Genomic DNA, 24,999 nt, shown 5'->3' with positions numbered 1-24,999 from the left:
CACTGTTTGTCGTGATTAAAAGACTCATTCTAACTACAATCATCAACCAAACTGTCCACCTTAATTCCATGCGTAGAGCTTCTCTCATTCATTCAATGTGTCAAGCTCACCACTTTCATTTAATGAAACAAGCTGCATTCATTGAATCATTGAGTCAAAGTACAATCATTGATTCAATGAATCAAACTATATTCCTTGTTTCAATGGAACAAGCATAACTCACTTAGTTACTGAATCCTACTGCACTCATTCATTCAATCAAACAGACTGCACATGATAATTGAGGTACTCTCATTCGTTCAAAGCCACAAGCTTAACGCAGTGATTCCATCAAACAAACTGCACACATTTTGTCCATGAAACAAACTGATTAAATGAAACAGACTGCACGTGTTCATTCAATGAGTTGAGTTTTTCTCTTTCATTCAATACCTCGACATTAAAGCTTTAATTCAATGAAACAATCTGCATTCATTCATTCATTGATTCGTATTCAATCATTGATTCAAAGAATCAAATGTACGATTGATTTAATTGTACAAAGTTCACTCATTTGTGGAGTAAATTTAACTGCATTCATACAATCAATGAATCAAAGTGCAAACACTCATTGGATGAGGAACACTGCAAGTCCTATTTCAATGAATCTAGCTTTTGCTATTCATTCAATGAACGAACAGTCCACGATTTCATTCAAGGATACAAACTGCATGCATTCATTAATTGAAACAGACTGCACGTGTTAATTCAATAACTACAGCTTTTCTTGTTTATTCAAATCTCGAGTTTAGCACTTTCATTCATTGCAACCAACTCCATTGATTCAATCATTGAATCAAACTGCAATCATTGAGTCAATGAATCAAACAGTATTAATGGATTCAATCAAACTTAATTCATCTACTTCGTGAATCAAACTGCACCTATTGATTCAAAGAAATGCACTGTTTGTCGTGATTAAAAGAGTCATTCTAACTACAATCATCAACTAAACTGTCCACCTTAATTCCATGCGTAGAGCTTCTCTCATTCATGCAATGTGTCAACTCCTCCATTTTCATTTAATGAAACAAACTGCATTCATTGAATCATTGAATCAAACCTTATTCCTTGTTTCACTAAATAAGTGAGGTATGTTTATTTAGTGAATCCTACTGCACTCATTTGTTCAAAACAAGAGACTGCACATGATAATTCCATCAGTACAAGTTCTCTCATTCGTTGAAAGCCACAATCTTAACACATTGATTCTATCAAATCATCTACACACATTTAGCCTGCATAAACTGCACGTGTTCATTCAATGAGCAGAGCTTTTCTCTTTCTTCAATGCCTCGAGTTTAACGCTTTAATTCAATGAAACAACCTGCATGCATTCATTCATTGATTCATATTTCTATCATTGATTCCAATAATCAAATGCAATTCATTGATTTAATGGTACAATCTTCACTCATTTGTGGAGTGAATTTAACTGCATTCATGCAATTAATGAATCAAACTGCAAACATTCATTCGATGAGGAACATTGCAAGTCCTATTCCAATCAATCTAGCTTTGCCATTCATTCAATGAAAGAAACTGCACGCGTTCATTCATGCAAACTGCATGCATTCATTAAATGAAACGACTGCATGTGTTATTTCAATAATTACAGCTTTTCTTGTGTATTCAATGTCTCGAGATTAGCACTTTCATCCAATGAAACGCACTGCATTCATTCAATCATTGAATCAAACTGAAATCATTGAGTCAATGAATCAGACAGTATAAATGGGTTCAATCAAACAAACTTAACTCATTTACTTCGTGAATCAAACTGCGCCCATTCATTCTATGAAATTCACTGTATGTCTTAATTAAAATAGTCATTCTAACTACAATCATGAACAAAACTGCCCGTCTTATTTCAATGCGTAGAGCTTCTCTCATTCATTCAATGTGTCAAGCTCACCACTTTCATTTAATGAAACAAGCTGCATTCATTGAATCATTGAGTCAAAGTACAATCATTGATTCAATGAATCAAACTATATTCCTTGTTTCAATGGAACAAGCATAACTCACTTAGTTACTGATCCTACTGCACTCATTCATTCAATCAAACAGACTGCACATGATAATTGAGGTACTCTCATTCGTTCCAAGCCACAAGCTTAACGCATTGATTCAATCAAACAAACTGCACACATTTTGTCCATGAAACAAACTGATTAAATGAAACAGACTGCACGTGTTCATTCAATGAGTAGAGCTTTTCTCTTTCATTCAATGCCTCGACATTAAAGCTTTAATTCAATATAAAACCTGCATTCATTCATTGATTGATTCATATTCAATCATTGATTCAAAGAATCAAATGTACGATTGATTTAATTGTACAAACTTCACTCATTTGCGGAGTAAATTTAACTGCATTCATGCAATTAATGAATCAAACTGCAAACATTCATTGCATGAGGAACACTGCAAGTCCTATTTCAATGAATCTAGCTTTTGCTATTCATTCAATGAACGAACAGTCCACGCTTTCATTCAAGGATACAAACTGCATGCATTCATTAAATGAAACAGACTTGCACGTGTTAATTCAAAAACTACATCTTTTCTTGTTTATTCAATTCTCGAGTTTAACACTTTCATTCATTGCAACCAACTCCATTGATTCAATCATTGAATCAAACTGCAATCATTGAGTCAATGAATCAAACAGTATTAATGGATTCAATCAAACTTAATTCATCTAATTCGTGAATCAAACTGCACCTATTCATTCAAAGAAATGCACTGTATGTCGTGATTAAAAGAGTCATTCTAACTACAATCATCAACCAAACTGTCCGCCTTAATTCCATGCGTAGAGCTTCTCTCATTCATGCAATGTGTCAAGTCCTCCATTTTCATTTAATGAAACAAACTGCATTCATTGAATCATTGAATCAAACCTTATTCCTTGTTTCACTAAATAAGTGAGGTATGTTTACTTAGTGAATCCTACTGCACTCATTTATTCAAAACAAGAGACTGCACATGATAATTCCATCAGTACAAGTTCTCTCATTCGTTGAAAGCCACAATCTTAACACATTGATTCTATCAAATCATCTAAACACATTTCGCCTGCATAAACTGCACGTGTTCATTCAATGAGTAGAGCTTTTCTCTTTCTTCAATGCCTCGAGCTTAACACTTTAATTCAATGAAACAACCTGCATGCATTCATTCATTGATTCATATTTCTATCATTGTTTCCAATAATCAAATGTAATTCATTGATTTAATAGTACAATCTTCACTCATTTCTGGAGTTAATTTTACTGCATTCATGCAATTAATGAATCAAACTGCAAACATTCATTCGATGAGGAACATTGCAAGTCCTATTCCAATCAATCTAGCTTTGCCATTCATTCAATGAAAGAAACTGCACGTGTTCATTCATGCAAACTGCATGCATTCATTAAATGAAACGACTGCAAGTGTTATTTCAATAATTACAGCTTTTCTTGTGTATTCAATGTCTCGAGATTAGCACTTTCATCCAATGAAACCAACTGCATTCATTCAATCATTGAATCAAACTGAAATCATTGAGTCAATGAATCAGACAGTATAAATGGATTCAATCAAACAAACTTAACTCATTTACTTCGTGAATCAAACTGCGCCCATTCATTCTATGAAATTCACTGTATGTCTTAATTAAAATAGTCATTCTAACTACAATCATGAACAAAACTGCCCGTCTTATTTCAATGCGTAGAGCTTCTCTCATTCATTCAATGTGTCAAGCTCACCACTTTCGTTTAATGAAACAAGCTGCATTCATTGAATCATTGAGTCAAAGTACAATCATTGATTCAATGAATCAAACTGTATTCCTTGTTTCAATGGAACAAGCATAACTCACTTAGTTACTGAATCCTACTGCACTCATTCATTCAATCAAACAGACTGCACATGATAATTCGTTCAAAGCCACAAGCTTAACGCATTGATTCCGTCAAACAAACTGCACACATTTTGTCCATGAAACAAACTGATTAAATGAAACAGACTGCACGTGTTCATTCAATGAGTAGAGCTTTTCTCTTTCATTCAATGCCTCGACATTAAAGCATTAATTCAATATAAAACCTGCATTCATTCATTGATTGATTCATATTCAATCATTGATTCAAAGAATCAAATGTACGATTTATTTAATTGTACAAACTTCACTCATTTGCGGAGTAAATTTAACTGCATTCATGCAATTAATGAATCAAACTGCAAACATTCTTTGGATGAGGAACACTGCAAGTCCAATTTCAATGAATCTAGCTTTTGCTATTCATTCAATGAACGAACAGTCCACGCTTTCATTCAAGGATACAAACTGCATGCATTCATTAAATGAAACAGACTTGCACGTGTTAATTCAAAAACTACATCTTTTCTTGTTTATTCAATTCTCGAGTTTAACACTTTCATTCATTGCAACCAACTCCATTGATTCAATCATTGAATCAAACTGCAATCATTGAGTCAATGAATCAAACAGTATTAATGGATTCAATCAAACTTAATTCATCTAATTCGTGAATCAAACTGCACCTATTCATTCAAAGAAATGCACTGTTTGTCGTGATTAAAAGACTCATTCTAACTACAATCATCAACCAAACTGTCCACCTTAATTCCATGCGTAGAGCTTCTCTCATTCATTCAATGTGTCAAGCTCACCACTTTCATTTAATGAAACAAGCTGCATTCATTGAATCATTGAGTCAAAGTACAATCATTGATTCAATGAATCAAACTATATTCCTTGTTTCAATGGAACAAGCATAACTCACTTAGTTACTGAATCCTACTGCACTCATTCATTCAATCAAACAGACTGCACATGATAATTGAGGTACTCTCATTCGTTCAAAGCCACAAGCTTAACGCAGTGATTCCATCAAACAAACTGCACACATTTTGTCCATGAAACAAACTGATTAAATGAAACAGACTGCACGTGTTCATTCAATGAGTTGAGTTTTTCTCTTTCATTCAATACCTCGACATTAAAGCTTTAATTCAATGAAACAATCTGCATTCATTCATTCATTGATTCGTATTCAATCATTGATTCAAAGAATCAAATGTACGATTGATTTAATTGTACAAAGTTCACTCATTTGTGGAGTAAATTTAACTGCATTCATACAATCAATGAATCAAAGTGCAAACACTCATTGGATGAGGAACACTGCAAGTCCTATTTCAATGAATCTAGCTTTTGCTATTCATTCAATGAACGAACAGTCCACGATTTCATTCAAGGATACAAACTGCATGCATTCATTAATTGAAACAGACTGCACGTGTTAATTCAAAAACTACATCTTTTCTTGTTTATTCAAATCTCGAGTTTAGCACTTTCATTCATTGCAACCAACTCCATTGATTCAATCATTGAATCAAACTGCAATCATTGAGTCAATGAATCAAACAGTATTAATGGATTCAATCAAACTTAATTCATCTACTTCGTGAATCAAACTGCACCTATTGATTCAAAGAAATGCACTGTTTGTCGTGATTAAAAGAGTCATTCTAACTACAATCATCAACTAAACTGTCCACCTTAATTCCATGCGTAGAGCTTCTCTCATTCATGCAATGTGTCAACTCCTCCATTTTCATTTAATGAAACAAACTGCATTCATTGAATCATTGAATCAAACCTTATTCCTTGTTTCACTAAATAAGTGAGGTATGTTTATTTAGTGAATCCTACTGCACTCATTTGTTCAAAACAAGAGACTGCACATGATAATTCCATCAGTACAAGTTCTCTCATTCGTTGAAAGCCACAATCTTAACACATTGATTCTATCAAATCATCTACACACATTTAGCCTGCATAAACTGCACGTGTTCATTCAATGAGTAGAGCTTTTCTCTTTCTTCAATGCCTCGAGTTTAACGCTTTAATTCAATGAAACAACCTGCATGCATTCATTCATTGATTCATATTTCTATCATTGATTCCAATAATCAAATGCAATTCATTGATTTAATGGTACAATCTTCACTCATTTGTGGAGTGAATTTAACTGCATTCATGCAATTAATGAATCAAACTGCAAACATTCATTCGATGAGGAACATTGCAAGTCCTATTCCAATCAATCTAGCTTTGCCATTCATTCAATGAAAGAAACTGCACGCGTTCATTCATGCAAACTGCATGCATTCATTAAATGAAACGACTGCATGTGTTATTTCAATAATTACAGCTTTTCTTGTGTATTCAATGTCTCGAGATTAGCACTTTCATCCAATGAAACCAACTGCATTCATTCAATCATTGAATCAAACTGAAATCATTGAGTCAATGAATCAAACAGTATAAATGGATTCAATCAAACAAACTTAACTCATTTACTTCGTGAATCAAACTGCGCCCATTCATTCTATGAAATTCACTGTATGTCTTAATTAAAATAGTCATTCTAACTACAATCATGAACAAAACTGCCCGTCTTATTTCAATGCGTAGAGCTTCTCTCATTCATTCAATGTGTCAAGCTCACCACTTTCATTTAATGAAACAGGCTGCATTCATTGAATCATTGAGTCAAAGTACAATCATTGATTCAATGAATCAAACTATATTCCTTGTTTCAATGGAACAAGCATAACTCACTTAGTTACTGATCCTACTGCACTCATTCATTCAATCAAACAGACTGCACATGATAATTGAGGTACTCTCATTCGTTCCAAGCCACAAGCTTAACGCATTGATTCAATCAAACAAACTGCACACATTTTGTCCATGAAACAAACTGATTAAATGAAACAGACTGCACGTGTTCATTCAATGAGTAGAGCTTTTCTCTTTCATTCACTACCTCGACATTAAAGCTTTAATTCAATATAAAACCTGCATTCATTCATTGATTGATTCATATTCAATCATTGATTCAAAGAATCAAATGTACGATTGATTTAATTGTACAAACTTCACTCATTTGCGGAGTAAATTTAACTGCATTCATGCAATTAATGAATCAAACTGCAAACATTCATTGCATGAGGAACACTGCAAGTCCTATTTCAATGAATCTAGCTTTTGCTATTCATTCAATGAACGAACAGTCCACGCTTTCATTCAAGGATACAAACTGCATGCATTCATTAAATGAAACAGACTTGCACGTGTTAATTCAAAAACTACATCTTTTCTTGTTTATTCAATTCTCGAGTTTAACACTTTCATTCATTGCAACCAACTCCATTGATTCAATCATTGAATCAAACTGCAATCATTGAGTCAATGAATCAAACAGTATTAATGGATTCAATCAAACTTAATTCATCTAATTCGTGAATCAAACTGCACCTATTCATTCAAAGAAATGCACTGTATGTCGTGATTAAAAGAGTCATTCTAACTACAATCATCAACCAAACTGTCCGCCTTAATTCCATGCGTAGAGCTTCTCTCATTCATGCAATGTGTCAAGTCCTCCATTTTCATTTAATGAAACAAACTGCATTCATTGAATCATTGAATCAAACCTTATTTCTTGTTTCACTAAATAAGTGAGGTATGTTTACTTAGTGAATCCTACTGCACTCATTTATTCAAAACAAGAGACTGCACATGATAATTCCATCAGTACAAGTTCTCTCATTCGTTGAAAGCCACAATCTTAACACATTGATTCTATCAAATCATCTAAACACATTTAGCCTGCATAATCTGCACGTGTTCATTCAATGAGTAGAGCTTTTCTCTTTCTTCAATGCCTCGAGCTTAACACTTTTATTCAATGAAACAACCTGCATGCATTCATTCATTGATTCATATTTCTATCATTGTTTCCAATAATCAAATGTAATTCATTGATTTAATAGTACAATCTTCACTCATTTCTGGAGTTAATTTTACTGCATTCATGCAATTAATGAATCAAACTGCAAACATTCATTCGATGAGGAACATTGCAAGTCCTATTCCAATCAATCTAGCTTTGCCATTCATTCAATGAAAGAAACTGCACGCGTTCATTCATGCAAACTGCATGCATTCATTAAATGAAACGACTGCAAGTGTTATTTCAATAATTACAGCTTTTCAATGTCTCGAGATTAGCACTTTCATCCAATGAAACCAACTGCATTCATTCAATCATTGAATCAAACTGAAATCATTGAGTCAATGAATCAGACAGTATAAATGGATTCAATCAAACAAACTTAACTCATTTACTTCGTGAATCAAACTGCGCCCATTCATTCTATGAAATTCACTGTATGTCTTAAATAAAATAGTCATTCTAACTACAATCATGAACAAAACTGCCCGTCTTATTTCAATGCGTAGAGCTTCTCTCATTCATTCAATGTGTCAAGCTCACCACTTTCATTTAATGAAACAAGCTGCATTCATTGAATCATTGAGTCAAAGTACAATCATTGATTCAATGAATCAAACTATATTCCTTGTTTCAATGGAACAAGCATAACTCACTTAGTTACTGAATCCTCCTGCACTCATTCATTCAATCAAACAGAATGCACATGATAATTCAAAGGCACAAGCTGAACGCATTGATTCCATCAAACAAACTGCACACATTTTGTCCATGAAACAAACTGATTAAATGAAACAGACTGCACGTGTTCATGCAATGAGTAGAGCTTTTCTCTTTCATTCAATGCCTCGACATTAAAGCTTTAATTCAATATAAAACCTGCATTCATTCATTCATTGATTCATATTCAATCATTGATTCAAAGAATCAAATGTACGATTGATTTAATTGTACAAACTTCACTGATTGGTGGTGAAATTTAACTGCATTCATGCAATCAATGAATCAAACTGCAAACATTCATTGGATGAGGAACACTGCAAGTCCTATTTCAATGAATCTAGCTTTTGCTATTCATTCAATGAACGAACAGTCCACGCTTTCATTCAAGGATACAAACTGCATGCATTCATTAAATGAAACAGACTTGCACGTGTTAATTCAAAAACTACATCTTTTCTTGTTTATTCAATTCTCGAGTTTAACACTTTCATTCATTGCAACCAACTCCATTGATTCAATCATTGAATCAAACTGCAATCATTGAGTCAATGAATCAAACAGTATTAATGGATTCAATCAAACTTAATTCATCTAATTCGTGAATCAAACTGCACCTATTCATTCAAAGAAATGCACTGTATGTCGTGATTAAAAGAGTCATTCTAACTACAATCATCAACCAAACTGTCCGCCTTAATTCCATGCGTAGAGCTTCTCTCATTCATGTCAAGTCCTCCATTTTCATGGAATGAAACAAACTGCATTCATTGAATCATTGAATCAAACCTTATTCCTTGTTTCACTAAATAAGTGAGGTATGTTTATTTAGTGAATCCTACTGCACTCATTTGTTCAAAACAAAAGACTGCACATGATAATTCCATCAGTAAAGGTTCTCTCATTCGTTGAAAGCCACAATCTTAACACATTGATTCTATCAAATCATCTACACACATTTAGCCTGCATAAACTGCACGTGTTCATTCAATGAGTAGAGCTTTTCTCTTTCTTCAATGCCTCGAGTTTAACGCTTTAATTCAATGTAACAACCTGCATGCATTCATTCATTGATTCATATTTCTATCATTGATTCCAATAATCAAATGCAATTCATTGATTTAATGGTACAATCTTCACTCATTTGTGGAGTGAATTTAACTGCATTCATGCAATTAATGAATCAAACTGCAAGCATTCATTCGATGAGGAACATTGCAAGTCCTATTCCAATCAATCTAGCTTTGCCATTCATTCAATGAAAGAAACTGCACGCGTTCATTCATGCAAACTGCATGCATTCATTAAATGAAACGACTGCATGTGTTATTTCAATAATTACAGCTTTTCTTGTGTATTCAATGTCTCGAGATTAGCACTTTCATCCAATGAAACCAACTGCATTCATTCAATCATTGAATCAAACTGAAATCATTGAGTCAATGAATCAAACAATATAAATGGGTTCAATCAAACAAACTTAACTCATTTACTTCGTGAATCAAACTGCGCTCATACATTCTATGAAATTCACTGTATGTCTTAATTAAAATAGTCATTCTAACTACAATCATGAACAAAACCACCCGTCTTATTTCAATGCGTAGAGCTTCTCTCATTCATTCAATGTGTCAAGCTCACCTTTCATTTAATGAAACAAGCTGCATTCATTGAATCATTGAGTCAAAGTACAATCATTGATTCAATGAATCAAACTATATTCCTTGTTTCAATGGAACAAGCATAACTCACTTAGTTACTGATCCTACTGCACTCATTCATTCAATCAAACAGACTGCACATGATAATTGAGGTACTCTCATTCGTTCCAAGCCACAAGCTTAACGCAGTGATTCCATCAAACATTCTGCACACATTTTGTCCATGAAACAAACTGATTAAATGAAACAGACTGCACGTGTTCATTCAATGAGTAGAGCTTTTCTCTTTCATTCAATGCCTCGACATTAAAGCTTTAATTCAATATAAAACCTGCATTCATTCATTGATTGATTCATATTCAATCATTGATTCAAAGAATCAAATGTACGATTGATTTAATTGTACAAACTTCACTCATTTGTGGAGTAAATTTAACTGCATTCATACAATTAATGAATCAAACTGCAAACATTCATTGCATGAGGAACACTGCAAGTCCTATTTCAATGAATCCAGCTTTTGCTATTCATTCAATGAACGAACAGTCCACGCTTTCATTCAAGGATACAAACTGCATGCATTCATTAAATGAAACAGACTGCACCTGTTAATTCAATAACTACAGCTTTTCTTGTTAATTCAATTCTCGAGTTTAACACTTTCATTCATTGCAACCAACTCCATTGATTCAATCATTGAATCAAACTGCAATCATTGAGTCAATGAATCAAACAGTATTAATGGATTCAATCAAACTTAATTCATCTAATTCGTGAATCAAACTGCACCTATTCATTCAAGGAAATGCACTGTTTGTCGTGATTAAAAGAGTCATTCTAACTACAATCATCAACCAAACTGTCCGCCTTAATTCCATGCGTAGAGCTTCTCTCATTCATTCAATGTGTCAAGCTCACCACTTTCATTTAATGAAACAAGCTGCATTCATTGAATCATTGAGTCAAAGTACAATCATTGATTCAATGAATCAAACTATATTCCTTGTTTCAATGGAACAAGCATAACTCACTTAGTTACTGAATACTACTGCACTTATTCATTCAATCAAACAGACTGCACATGATAATTGAGGTACTCTCATTCGTTCAAAGCCACAAGCTTAACGCAGTGATTCCATCAAACAAACTGCACACATTTTGTCCATGAAACAAACTGATTAAATGAAACAGACTGCACGTGTTCATTCAATGAGTTGAGCTTTTCTCTTTCATTCAATACCTCGACATTAAAGCTTTAATTCAATGAAACAATCTGCATTCATTCATTCATTGATTCGTACTCAATCATTGTTTCAAAGAATCAAATGTACGATTGATTTAATTGTACAAACTTCACTCATTTGTGGAGTAAAATTAACTGCATTCATACAATCAATGAATCAAACTGCAAACATTCTTTGGATGAGGAACACTGCAAGTCCTATTTCAATGCATCTAGCTTTTGCTATTCATTCAATGAACGAACAGTCCACGCTTTCATTCTAGGATACAAACTGCATGCATTCATTAAATGAAACAGACTGCACCTGTTAATTCAATAACTACAGCTTTTCTTGTTAATTCAATTCTCGAGTTTCACACTTTCACTCATTGCAACCAACTCCATTGATTCAATCATTGAATCAAACTGCAATCATTGAGTCAATGAATCAAACAGTATTAATGGATTCAATCAAAGTTAATTCATCTACTTCGTGAATCAAACTGCACCTATTGATTCAAAGAAATGCACTGTTTGTCGTGATTAAAAGAGTCATTCTAACTACAATCATCAACCAAACTGTCCGCCTTAATTCCATGCGTAGAGCTTCTCTCATTCATGCAACGTGTCAACTCCTCCATTTTCATTTAATGAAACATACTGCATTCATTGAATCATTGAATCAAACCTTATTCCTTGTTTCACTAAATAAGTGAGTAATGTTTACTTAGTGAATCCTACTGCACTCATTTATTCAAAACAAAAGACTGCACATGATAATTCCATCAGTACAGGTTCTCTCATTCGTTGAAAGCCACAATCTTAACACATTGATTCTTTCAAATCATCTAAACACATTTAGCCTGCATAAACTGCACGTTTTCATTCAATGAGTAGAGCTTTTCTCTTTCTTCAATGCCTCGAGTTTAACGCTTTAATTCAATGAAACAACCTGCATGCATTCATTCATTGATTCATATTTCTATCATTGATTCCAATAATCAAATGCAATTCATTGATTTAATGGTACAATCTTCACTCATTTGTGGAGTGAATTTAACTGCATTCATGCAATTAATGAATCAAACTGCAAACATTCATTCGATGAGGAACATTGCAAGTCCTATTCCAATCAATCTAGCTTTGCCATTCATTCAATGAAAGAAACTGCACGCGTTCATTCATGCAAACTGCATGCATTCATTAAATGAAACGACTGCATGTGTTATTTCAATAATTACAGCTTTTCTTGTGTATTCAATGTCTCGAGATTAGCACTTTCATCCAATGAAACCAACTGCATTCATTCAATCATTGAATCAAACTGAAATCATTGATTCAATGAATCAAACAGTATAAATGGGTTCAATCAAACAAACTTAACTCATTTACTTCTTGAATCAAACTGCGCCCATACATTCTATGAAATTAACTGTATGTCTTAATTAAAATAGTCATTCTAACTACAATCATGAACAATGCGTAGAGCTTCTCTCATTCATTCAATGTGTCAAGCTCACCTTTTCATTTAATGAAACAAGTTGCATTCATTGAATCATTGAGTCAAAGTACAATCATTGATTCAATGAATCAAACTATATTCCTTGTTTCAATGGAACAAGCATAACTCACTTAGTTACTGAATCCTACTGCACTCATTCATTCAATCAAACAGACTGCACATGATAATTGAGGTACTCTCATTCGTTCCAAGCCACAAGCTTAACGCAGTGATTCCAACAAACAAACTGCACACATTTTGTCCATGAAACAAACTGATTAAATGAAACAGACTGCACGTGTTCATTCAATGAGTAGAGCTTTTCTCTTTCATTCAATGCCTCGACATTAAAGCTTTAATTCAATATAAAACCTGCATTCATTCATTGATTGATTCATATTCAATCATTAATTCAAAGAATCAAATGTACGATTGATTTAATTGTACAAACTTCACTCATTTGTGGAGTAAATTTAACTGCATTCATACAATTAATGAATCAAACTGCAAACATTCATTGCATGAGGAAAACTGCAAGTCCTATTTCAATGAATCTAGCTTTTGCTATTCATTCAATGAACGAACAGTCCACGCTTTCATTCAAGGATACAAACTGCATGCATTCATTAAATGAAAACGACTGCACGTGTTAATTCTAAAACTACATCTTTTCTTGTTTATTCAATTCTCGAGTTTAACACTTTCATTCATTGCAACCAACTACATTGATTCAATCATTGAATCAAACTGCAATCATTGAGTCAATGAATCAAACAGTATTAATGGGTTCAATCAAACAAACTTAACTCATTTACTTCGTGAATCAAACTGCGCCCATTCATTCTATGAAATTCACTGTATGTCTTAATTAAAATAGTCATTCTAACTACAATCATGAACAAAACCACCCGTCTTATTTCAATGCGTAGAGCTTCTCTCATTCATTCAATGTGTCAAGCTCACCTTTTCATTTAATGAAACAAGCTGCATTCATTGAATCATTGAGTCAAAGTACAATCATTGATTCAATGAATCAAACGATATTCCTTGTTTCAATGGAACAAGCATAACTCACTTAGTTACTGATCCTACTGCACTCATTCATTCAATCAAACAGACTGCACATGATAATTGAGGTACTCTCATTCGTTCCAAGCCACAAGCTTAACGCATTGATTCAATCAAACAAACTGCACACATTTTGTCCATGAAACAAACTGATTAAATGAAACAGACTGCACGTGTTCATTCAATGAGTAGAGCTTTTCTCTTTCATTCAATGCCTCGACATTAAAGCTTTAATTCAATATAAAACCTGCATTCATTCATTGATTGATTCATATTCAATCATTGATTCAAAGAATCAAATGTACGATTGATTTAATTGTACAAACTTCACTCATTTGTGGAGTAAATTTAACTGCATTCATACAATTAATGAATCAAACTGCAAACATTCATTGCATGAGGAACACTGCAAGTCCTATTTCAATCAATCTAGCTTTTGCTATTCATTCAATGAACGAACAGTCCACGCTTTCATTCAAGGATGCAAACTGCATGCATTCATTAAATGAAACAGACTTGCACGTGTTAATTCAAAAACTACATCTTTTCTTGTTTATTCAATTCTCGAGTTTAACACTTTCATTCATTGCAACCAACTCCATTGATTCAATCATTGAATCAAACTGCAATCATTGAGTCAATGAATCAAACAGTATTAATGGATTCAATCAAACTTAATTCATCTAATTCGTGAATCAAACTGCACCTATTCATTCAAAGAAATGCACTGTTTGTCGTGATTAAAAGAGTCATTCTAACTACAATCATCAACCAAACTGTCCGCCTTAATTCCATGCGTAGAGCTTCTCTCATTCATTCAATGTGTCAAGCTCACCACTTTCATTTAATGAAACAAGCTGCATTCATTGAATCATTGAGTCAAAGTACAATCATTGATTCAATGAATCAAACTATATTCCTTGTTTCAATGCAACAAGCATAACTCACTTAGTTACTGAATCCTACTGCACTCATTCATTCAATCAAACAGACTGCACATGATAATTGAGGTACTCTCATTCGTTCAAAGCCACAAGCTTAACGCAGTGATTCCATCAAACAAACTGCACACATTTTGTCCATGAAACAAACTGATTAAATGAAACAGACTGCACGTGTTCATTCAATGAGTAGAGCTTTTCTCTTTCATTCAATACCTCGACATTAAAGCTTTAATTCAATTAAACAATCTGCATTCATTCATTCATTGATTCGTACTCAATCATTGATTCAAAGAATCAAATGTACGATTGATTTAATTGTACAAACTTCACTCATTTGTGGAGTAAATTTAACTGCATTCATACAATCAATGAATCAAACTGCAAACATTCTTTGGATGAGGAACACTGCAAGTCCTATTCCAATCAATCTCGCTTTTGCTATTCATTCAATGAACGAACAGTCCACGCTTTCATTCAAGGATACAAACTGCATGCATTCATTAAATGAAACAGACTGCACCTGTTAATTCAATAACTACAGCTTTTCTTGTTAATTCAATTCTCGAGTTTAACACTTTCACTCATTGCAACCAACTCCATTGATTCAATCATTGAATCAAACTGCAATCATTGAGTCAATGAATCAATCAGTATTAATGGATTCAATCAAACTTAATTCATCTACTTCGTGAATCAAACTGCACCTATTGATTCAAAGAAATGCACTGTTTGTCGTGATTAAAAGAGTCATTCTAACTACAATCATCAACCAAACTGTCCGCCTTAATTCCATGCGTAGAGCTTCTCTCATTCATGCAATGTGTCAACTCCTCCATTTTCATTTAATGAAACAAACTGCATTCATTGAATCATTGAATCAAACCTTATTCCTTGTTTCACTAAATAAGTGAGGTATGTTTACTTAGTGAATCCCACTGCACTCATTTATTCAAAACAAAAGACTGCACATGATAATTCCATCAGTACAGGTTCTCTCATTCGTTGAAAGCCACAATCTTAACACATTGATTCTATCAAATCATCTAAACACATTTAGCCTGCATAAACTGCACGTGTTCATTCAATGAGTAGAGCTTTTCTCTTTCTTCAATTGCACGAGTTTAACGCTTTAATTCAATGAAACAACCTGCATGCATTCATTCATTGATTCATATTTCTATCATTGATTCCAATAATCAAATGCAATTCATTGATTTAATGGTACAATCTTCACTCATTTGTGGAGTGAATTTAACTGCATTCATGCAATTAATGAATCAAACTGCAAACATTCATTCGATGAGGAACATTGCAAGTCCTATTCCAATCAATCTAGCTTTGCCATTCATTCAATGAAAGAAACTACACGCGTTCATTCATGCAAACTGCATGCATTCATTAAATGAAACGACTGCATGTGTTATTTCAATAATTACAGCTTTTCTTGTGTATTCAATGTCTCGAGATTAGCACTTTCATCCAATGAAACCAACTGCATTCATTCAATCATTGAATCAAACTGAAATCATTGAGTCAATAAATCAAACAGTATAAATGGGTTCAATCAAACAAACTTAACTCATTTACTTCGTGAATCAAACTGCGCCCATTCATTCTATGAAATTCACTGTATGTCTTAATTAAAATAGTCATTCTAACTACAATCATGAACAAAACTGCCCGTCTTATTTCAATGCGTAGAGCTTCTCTCATTCATTCAATGTGTCAAGCTCACCTTTTCATTTAATGAAACAAGCTGCATTCATTGAATCATTGAGTCAAAGTACAATCATTGATTCAATGAATCAAACTATATTCCTTGTTTCAATGGAACAAGCATAACTCACTTAGTTACTGATCCTACTGCACTCATTCATTCAATCAAACAGACTGCACATGATAATTGAGGTACTCTCATTCGTTCCAAGCCACAAGCTTAACGCAGTGATTCCATCAAACAAACTGCACACATTTTGTCCATGAAACAAACTGATTAAATGAAGCAGACTGCACGTGTTCATTCAATGAGTAGAGCTTTTCTCTTTCATTCAATGCCTCGACATTAAAGCTTTAATTCAATATAAAACCTGCATTCATTCATTGATTGATTCATATTCAATCATTGATTCAAAGAATCAAATGTACGATTGATTTAATTGTACAAACTTCACTCATTTGTGGAGTAAATTTAACTGCATTCATACAATTAATGAATCAAACTGCAAACATTCATTCGATGAGGAACATTGCAAGTCCTATTCCAATCAATCTAGCTTTGCCATTCATTCAATGAAAGAAACTGCACGCTTTCATTCAAGGATACAAACTGCATGCATTCATTAAATGAAACAGACTTGCACGTGTTAATTCAAAAACTACATCTTTTCTTGTTTATTCAATTCTCGAGTTTAACACTTTCATTCATTGCAACCAACTCCATTGATTCAATCATTGAATCAAACTGCAATCATTGAGTCAATGAATCAAACAGCATTAATGGATTCAATCTAAATTAATTCATCTAATTCGTGAATCAAACTGCACCTATTCATTCAAAGAAATGCACTGTTTGTCGTGATTAAAAGAGTCATTCTAACTACAATCATCAACCAAACTGTCCGCCTTAATTCCATGCGTAGAGCTTCTCTCATTCATTCAATGTGTCAAGCTCACCTTTTCATTTAATGAAACAAGTTGCATTCATTGAATCATTGAGTCAAAGTACAATCATTGATTCAATGAATCAAACTATATTCCTTGTTTCAATGGAACAAGCATAACTCACTTAGTTACTGAATCCTACTGCACTCATTCATTCAATCAAACAGACTGCACATGATAATTGAGGTACTCTCATTCGTTCCAAGCCACAAGCTTAACGCAGTGATTCCATCAAACAAACTGCACACATTTTGTCCATGAAACAAACTGATTAAATGAAACAGACTGCACGTGTTCATTCAATGAGTAGAGCTTTTCTCTTTCATTCAATGCCTCGACATTAAAGCTTTAATTCAATATAAAACCTGCATTCATTCATTGATTGATTCATATTCAATCATTGATTCAAAGAATCAAATGTACGATTGATTTAATTGTACAAACTTCACTGATTTGTGGAGTAAATTTAACTGCATTCATACAATTAATGAATCAAACTGCAAACATTCATTGCAAGAGGAACACTGCAAGTCCTATTTCAATGAATCTAGCTTTTGCTATTCATTCAATGAACGAACAGTCCACGCTTTCATTCAAGGATACAAACTGCATGCATTCATTAAATGAAACAGACTTGCCCGTGTTAATTCAAAAACTACATCTTTTCTTGTTTATTCAATTCTCGAGTTTAACACTTTCATTCATTGCAACCAACTCCATTGATTCAATTATTGAATCAAACTGCAATCATTGAGTCAATGAATCAAACAGTATTAATGGATTCAATCAAACTTAATTCATCTACTTCGTGAATCAAACTGCACCTATTCATTCAAAGAAATGCACTGTTTGTCGTGATTAAAAGAGTCATTCTAACTACAATCATCAACCAAACTGTCCGCCTTAATTCCATGCGTAGAGCTTCTCTCATTCATTCAATGTGTCAAGCTCACCTTTTCATTTAATGAAACAAGTTGCATTCATTGAATCATTGAGTCAAAGTACAATCATTGATTCAATGAATCAAACTATATTCCTTGTTTCAATGGAACAAGCATAACTCACTTAGTTACTGAATCCTACTGCACTCATTCATTCAATCAAACAGACTGCACATGATAATTGAGGTACTCTCATTCGTTCAAAGCCACAAGCTTAACGCAGTGATTCCATCAAACAAACTGCACACATTTTGTCCATGAAACAAACTGATTAAATGAAACAGACTGCACGTGTTCATTCAATGAGTAGAGCTTTTCTCTTTCATTCAATACCTCGACATTAAAGCTTTAATTCAATTAAACAATCTGCATTCATTCATTCATTGATTCGTACTCAATCATTGATTCAAAGAATCAAATGTACGATTGATTTAATTGTACAAACTTCACTCATTTGTGGAGTAAATTTAACTGCATTCATACAATCAATGAATCAAACTGCAAACATTCTTTGGATGAGGAACACTGCAAGTCCTATTCCAATCAATCTCGCTTTCGCTATTCATTCAATGAACGAACAGTCCACGCTTTCATTCAAGGATACAAACTGCATGCATTCATTAAATGAAACAGACTGCACCTGTTAATTCAATAACTACAGCTTTTCTTGTTAATTCAATTCTCGAGTTTCACACTTTCACTCATTGCAACCAACTCCATTGATTCAATCATTGAATCAAACTGCAATAATTGAGTCAATGAATCAAACAGTATTAATGGATTCAATCAAACTTAATTCATCTACTTCGTGAATCAAACTGCACCTATTGATTCAAAGAAATGCACTGTTTGTCGTGATTAAAAGAGTCATTCTAATACAATCATCAACCAAACTGTCCGCCTTAATTCCATGCGTAGAGCTTCTCTCATTCATGCAATGTGTCAACTCCTCCATTTTCATTTAATGAAACAAACTGCATTCATTGAATCATTGAATCAAACCTTATTCCTTGTTTCACTAAATAAGTGAGGTATGTTTACTTAGTGAATCCCACTGCACTCATTTATTCAAAACAAAAGACTGCACATGATAATTCCATCAGTACAGGTTCGCTCATTCGTTGAAAGCCACAATCTTAACACATTGATTCTATCAAATCATCTAAACACATTTAGCCTGCATAAACTGCACGTGTTCATTCAATGAGTAGAGCTTTTCTCTTTCTTCAATGCCTCGAGTTTAACGCTTTAATTCAATGAAACAACCTGCATGCATTCATTCATTGATTCATATTTCTATCATTGATTCCAATAATCAAATGCAATTCATTGATTTAATGGTACAATCTTCACTCATTTGTGGAGTGAATTTAACTGCATTCATGCAATTAATGAATCAAACTGCAAACATTCATTCGATGAGGAACATTGCAAGTCCTATTCCAATCAATCTAGCTTTGCCATTCATTCAATGAAAGAAACTGCACGCGTTCATTCATGCAAACTGCATGCATTCATTAAATGAAACAGACTTGCACGTGTTAATTCAAAAACTACATCTTTTCTTGTTTATTCAATTCTCGAGTTTAACACTTTCATTCATTGCAACCAACTCCATTGATTCAATCATTGAATCAAACTGCAATCATTGAGTCAATGAATCAAACAGTATTAATGGATTCAATCAAAATTAATTCATCTAATTCGTGAATCAAACTGCACCTATTCATTCAAAGAAATGCACTGTTTGTCGAGATTAAAAGAGTCATTCTAACTACAATCATCAATCAAACTTTCCGCCTTAATTCCATGCGTAGAGCTTCTCTCATTCATTCAATGTGTCAAGCTCACCTTTTCATTTAATGAAACAAGTTGCATTCATTGAATCATTGAGTCAAAGTACAATCATTGATTCAATGAATCAAACTATATTCCTTGTTTCAATGGAACAAGCATAACTCACTTAGTTACTGAATCCTACTGCACTCATTCATTCAATCAAACAGACTGCACATGATAATTGAGGTACTCTCATTCGTTCAAAGCCACAAGCTTAACGCAGTGATTCCATCAAACAAACTGCACACATTTTGTCCATGAAACAAACTGATTAAATGAAACAGACTGCACGTGTTCATTCAATGAGTAGAGCTTTTCTCTTTCATTCAATACCTCGACATTAAAGCTTTAATTCAATTAAACAATCTGCATTCATTCATTCATTGATTCGTACTCAATCATTGATTCAAAGAATCAAATGTACGATTGATTTAATTGTACAAACTTCACTCATTTGTGGAGTAAATTTAACAGCATTCATACAATCAATGAATCAAACTGCAAACATTCTTTGGATGAGGAACACTGCAAGTCCTATTCCAATCAATCTCGCTTTCGCTAGACATTCAATGAACGAACAGGCCACGCTTTCATTCAAGGATACAAACTGCATGCATTCATTAAATGAAACAGACTGCACCTGTTAATTCAATAACTACAGCTTTTCTTGTTAATTCAAATCTCGAGTTTCACACTTTCACTCATTGCAACCAACTCCATTGATTCAATCATTGAATCAAACTGCAATAATTGAGTCAATGAATCAAACAGTATTAATGGATTCAATCAAACTTAATTCATCTACTTCGTGAATCAAACTGCACCTATTGATTCAAAGAAATGCACTGTTTGTCGTGATTAAAAGAGTCATTCTAATACAATCATCAACCAAACTGTCCGCCTTAATTCCATGCGTAGAGCTTCTCTCATTCATGCAATGTGTCAACTCCTCCATTTTCATTTAATGAAACAAACTGCATTCATTGAATCATTGAATCAAACCTTATTCCTTGTTTCACTAAATAAGTGAGGTATGTTTACTTAGTGAATCCCACTGCACTCATTTATTCAAAACAAAAGACTGCACATGATAATTCCATCAGTACAGGTTCGCTCATTCGTTGAAAGCCACAATCTTAACACATTGATTCTATCAAATCATCTAAACACATTTAGCCTGCATAAACTGCACGTGTTCATTCAATGAGTAGAGCTTTTCTCTTTCTTCAATGCCTCGAGTTTAACGCTTTAATTCAATGAAACAACCTGCATGCATTCATTCATTGATTCATATTTCTATCATTGATTCCAATAATCAAATGCAATTCATTGATTTAATGGTACAATCTTCACTCATTTGTGGAGTGAATTTAACTGCATTCATACAATTAATGAATCAAACTGCAAACATTCATTGCATGAGGAACACTGCAAGTCCTATTTCAATCAATCTAGCTTTTGCTATTCATTCAATGAACGAACAGTCCACGCTTTCATTCAAGGATACAATCTGCATGCATTCATTAAATGAAACAGACTTGCACGTGTTAATTCAAAAACTACATCTTTTCTTGTTTATTCAATTCTCGAGTTTAACACTTTCATTCATTGCAACCAACTCCATTGATTCAATCATTGAATCAAACTGCAATCATTGAGTCAATGAATCAAACAGTATAAATGGATTCAATCAAACAAACTTAACTCATTTACTTCGTGAATCAAACTGCGCCCATTCATTCTATGAAATTCACTGTATGTCTTAATTAAAATAGTCATTCTAACTACAATCATGAACAAAACTGCCCGTCTTATTTCAATGCGTAGAGCTTCTCTCATTCATTCAATGTGTCAAGCTCACCTTTTCATTTAATGAAACAAGCTGCATTCATTGAATCATTGAGTCAAAGTACAATCATTGATTCAATGAATCAAACTATATTCCTTGTTTCAATGGAACAAGCACAACTCACTTAGTTACTGAATCCTACTGCACTCATTCATTCAATCAAACAGACTGCACATGATAATTGAGGTACTCTCATTCGTTCCAAGCCACAAGCTTAACGCAGTGATTCCATCAAACAAACTGCACACATTTTGTCCATAAAACAAACTGATTAAATGAAACAGACTGCACGTGTTCATTCAATGAGTAGAGCTTTTCTCTTTCATTCAATACCTCGACATTAAAGCTTTAATTCAATTAAATAATCTGCATTCATTCATTCATTGATTCGTACTCAATCATTGATTCAAAGAATCAAATGTACGATTGATTTAATTGTACAAACTTCACTCATTTGTGGAGTAAATTTAATTGCATTCATACAATCAATGAATCAAACTGCAAACATTCTTTGGATGAGGAACACTGCAAGTCCTATTCCAATCAATCTAGCTTTTGCTATTCATTCAATGAACGAACAGTCCACGCTTTCATTCAAGGATACAAACTGCATGCATTCATTAAATGAAACAGACTGCACCTGTTAATTCAATAACTACAGCTTTTCTTGTTAATTCAATTCTCGAGTTTAACAGTTTCACTCATTGCAACCAACTCCATTGATTCAATCATTGAATCAAACTGCAATCATTGAGTCAATGAATCAATCAGTATTAATGGATTCAATCAAACTTAATTCATCTACTTCGTGAATCAAACTGCACCTATTGATTCAAAGAAATGCACTGTTTGTCGTGATTAAAAGAGTCATTCTAACTACAATCATCAACCAAACTGTCCGCCTTAATTCCATGCGTAGAGCTTCTCTCATTCATGCAATGTGTCAACTCCTCCATTTTCATTTAATGAAACAAACTGCATTCATTGAATCATTGAATCAAACCTTATTCCTTGTTTCACTAAATAAGTGAGGTATGTTTACTTAGTGAATCCCACTGCACTCATTTATTCAAAACAAAAGACTGCACATGATAATTCCATCAGTACAGGTTCTCTCATTCGTTGAAAGCCACAATCTTAACACATTGATTCTATCAAATCATCTAAACACATTTAGCCTGCATAAACTGCACGTGTTCATTCAATGAGTAGAGCTTTTCTCTTTCTTCAATGCCTCGAGTTTAACGCTTTAATTCAATGAAACAACCTGCATGCATTCATTCATTGATTCATATTTCTATCATTGATTCCAATAATCAAATGCAATTCATTGATTTAATGGTACAATCTTCACTCATTTGTGGAGTGAATTTAACTGCATTCATGCAATTAATGAATCAAACTGCAAACATTCATTCGATGAGGAACATTGCAAGTCCTATTCCAATCAATCTAGCTTTGCCATTCATTCAATGAAAGAAACTGCACGCGTTCATTCATGCAAACTGCATGCATTCATTAAATGAAACGACTGCATGTGTTATTTCAATAATTACAGCTTTTCTTGTGTATTCAATGTCTCGAGATTAGCACTTTCATCCAATGAAACCAACTGCATTCATACAATCAATGAATCAAACTGCAAACATTCCTTGGATGAGGAACACTGCAAGTCCTGTTTCAATGAATCTAGCTTTTGCTATTCATTCAATGAACGAACAGTCCACGCTTTCATTCAAGGATACAAACTGCATGCATTCATTAAATGAAACAGACTGCACCTGTTATTTCAATAACTAGAGCTTTTCTTGTTTATTCAATTCTCGAGTTTAACACTTTCACTCATTGCAACCAACTCCATTGATTCAATCATTGAATCAAACTGCAATCATTGAGTCAATGAATCAAACAGTATTAATGGATTCAATCAAACTTAATTCATCTACTTCGTGAATCAAACTGCACCTATTGATTCAAAGAAATGCACTGTTTGTCGTGATTAAAAGAGTCATTCTAACTACAATCATCAACCAAACTGTCCGCCTTAATTCCATGCGTAGAGCTTCTCTCATTCATGCAATGTGTCAACTCCTCCATTTTCATTTAATGAAACAAACTGCATTCATTGATTCATTGAATCAAACCTTATTCCTTGTTTCACTAAATAAGTGAGGTATGTTTATTTAGTGAATCCTACTGCACTCATTTATTCAAAACAAGAGACTGCACATGATAATTCCATCAGTAAAGGTTCTCTCATTCGTTGAAAGCCACAATCTTAACACATTGATTCTATCAAATCATCTAAACACATTTAGCCTGCATAAACTGCACGTGTTCATTCAATGAGTAGAGCTTTTCTCTTTCTTCAATGCCTCGAGTTTAACGCTTTAATTCAATGAAACAACCTGCATGCATTCATTCATTGATTCATATTTCTATCATTGATTCCAATAATCAAATGCAATTCATTGATTTAATGGTACAATCTTCACTCATTTGTGGAGTGAATTTAACTGCATTCATGCAATTAATGAATCAAACTGCAAACATTCATTCGATGAGGAACATTGCAAGTCCTATTCCAATCAATCTAGCTTTGCCATTCATTCAATGAAAGAAACTACACGCGTTCATTCATGCAAACTGCATGCATTTATTAAATGAAACGACTGCATGTGTTATTTCAATAATTACAGCTTTTCTTGTGTATTCAATGTCTCGAGATTAGCAC

Source organism: Chiloscyllium punctatum, chromosome 26 (genome assembly GCF_047496795.1).
Source record: "Chiloscyllium punctatum isolate Juve2018m chromosome 26, sChiPun1.3, whole genome shotgun sequence".
Taxonomy (NCBI): domain Eukaryota; kingdom Metazoa; phylum Chordata; class Chondrichthyes; order Orectolobiformes; family Hemiscylliidae; genus Chiloscyllium; species Chiloscyllium punctatum.
This window is presented reverse-complemented; position numbering follows the sequence as displayed.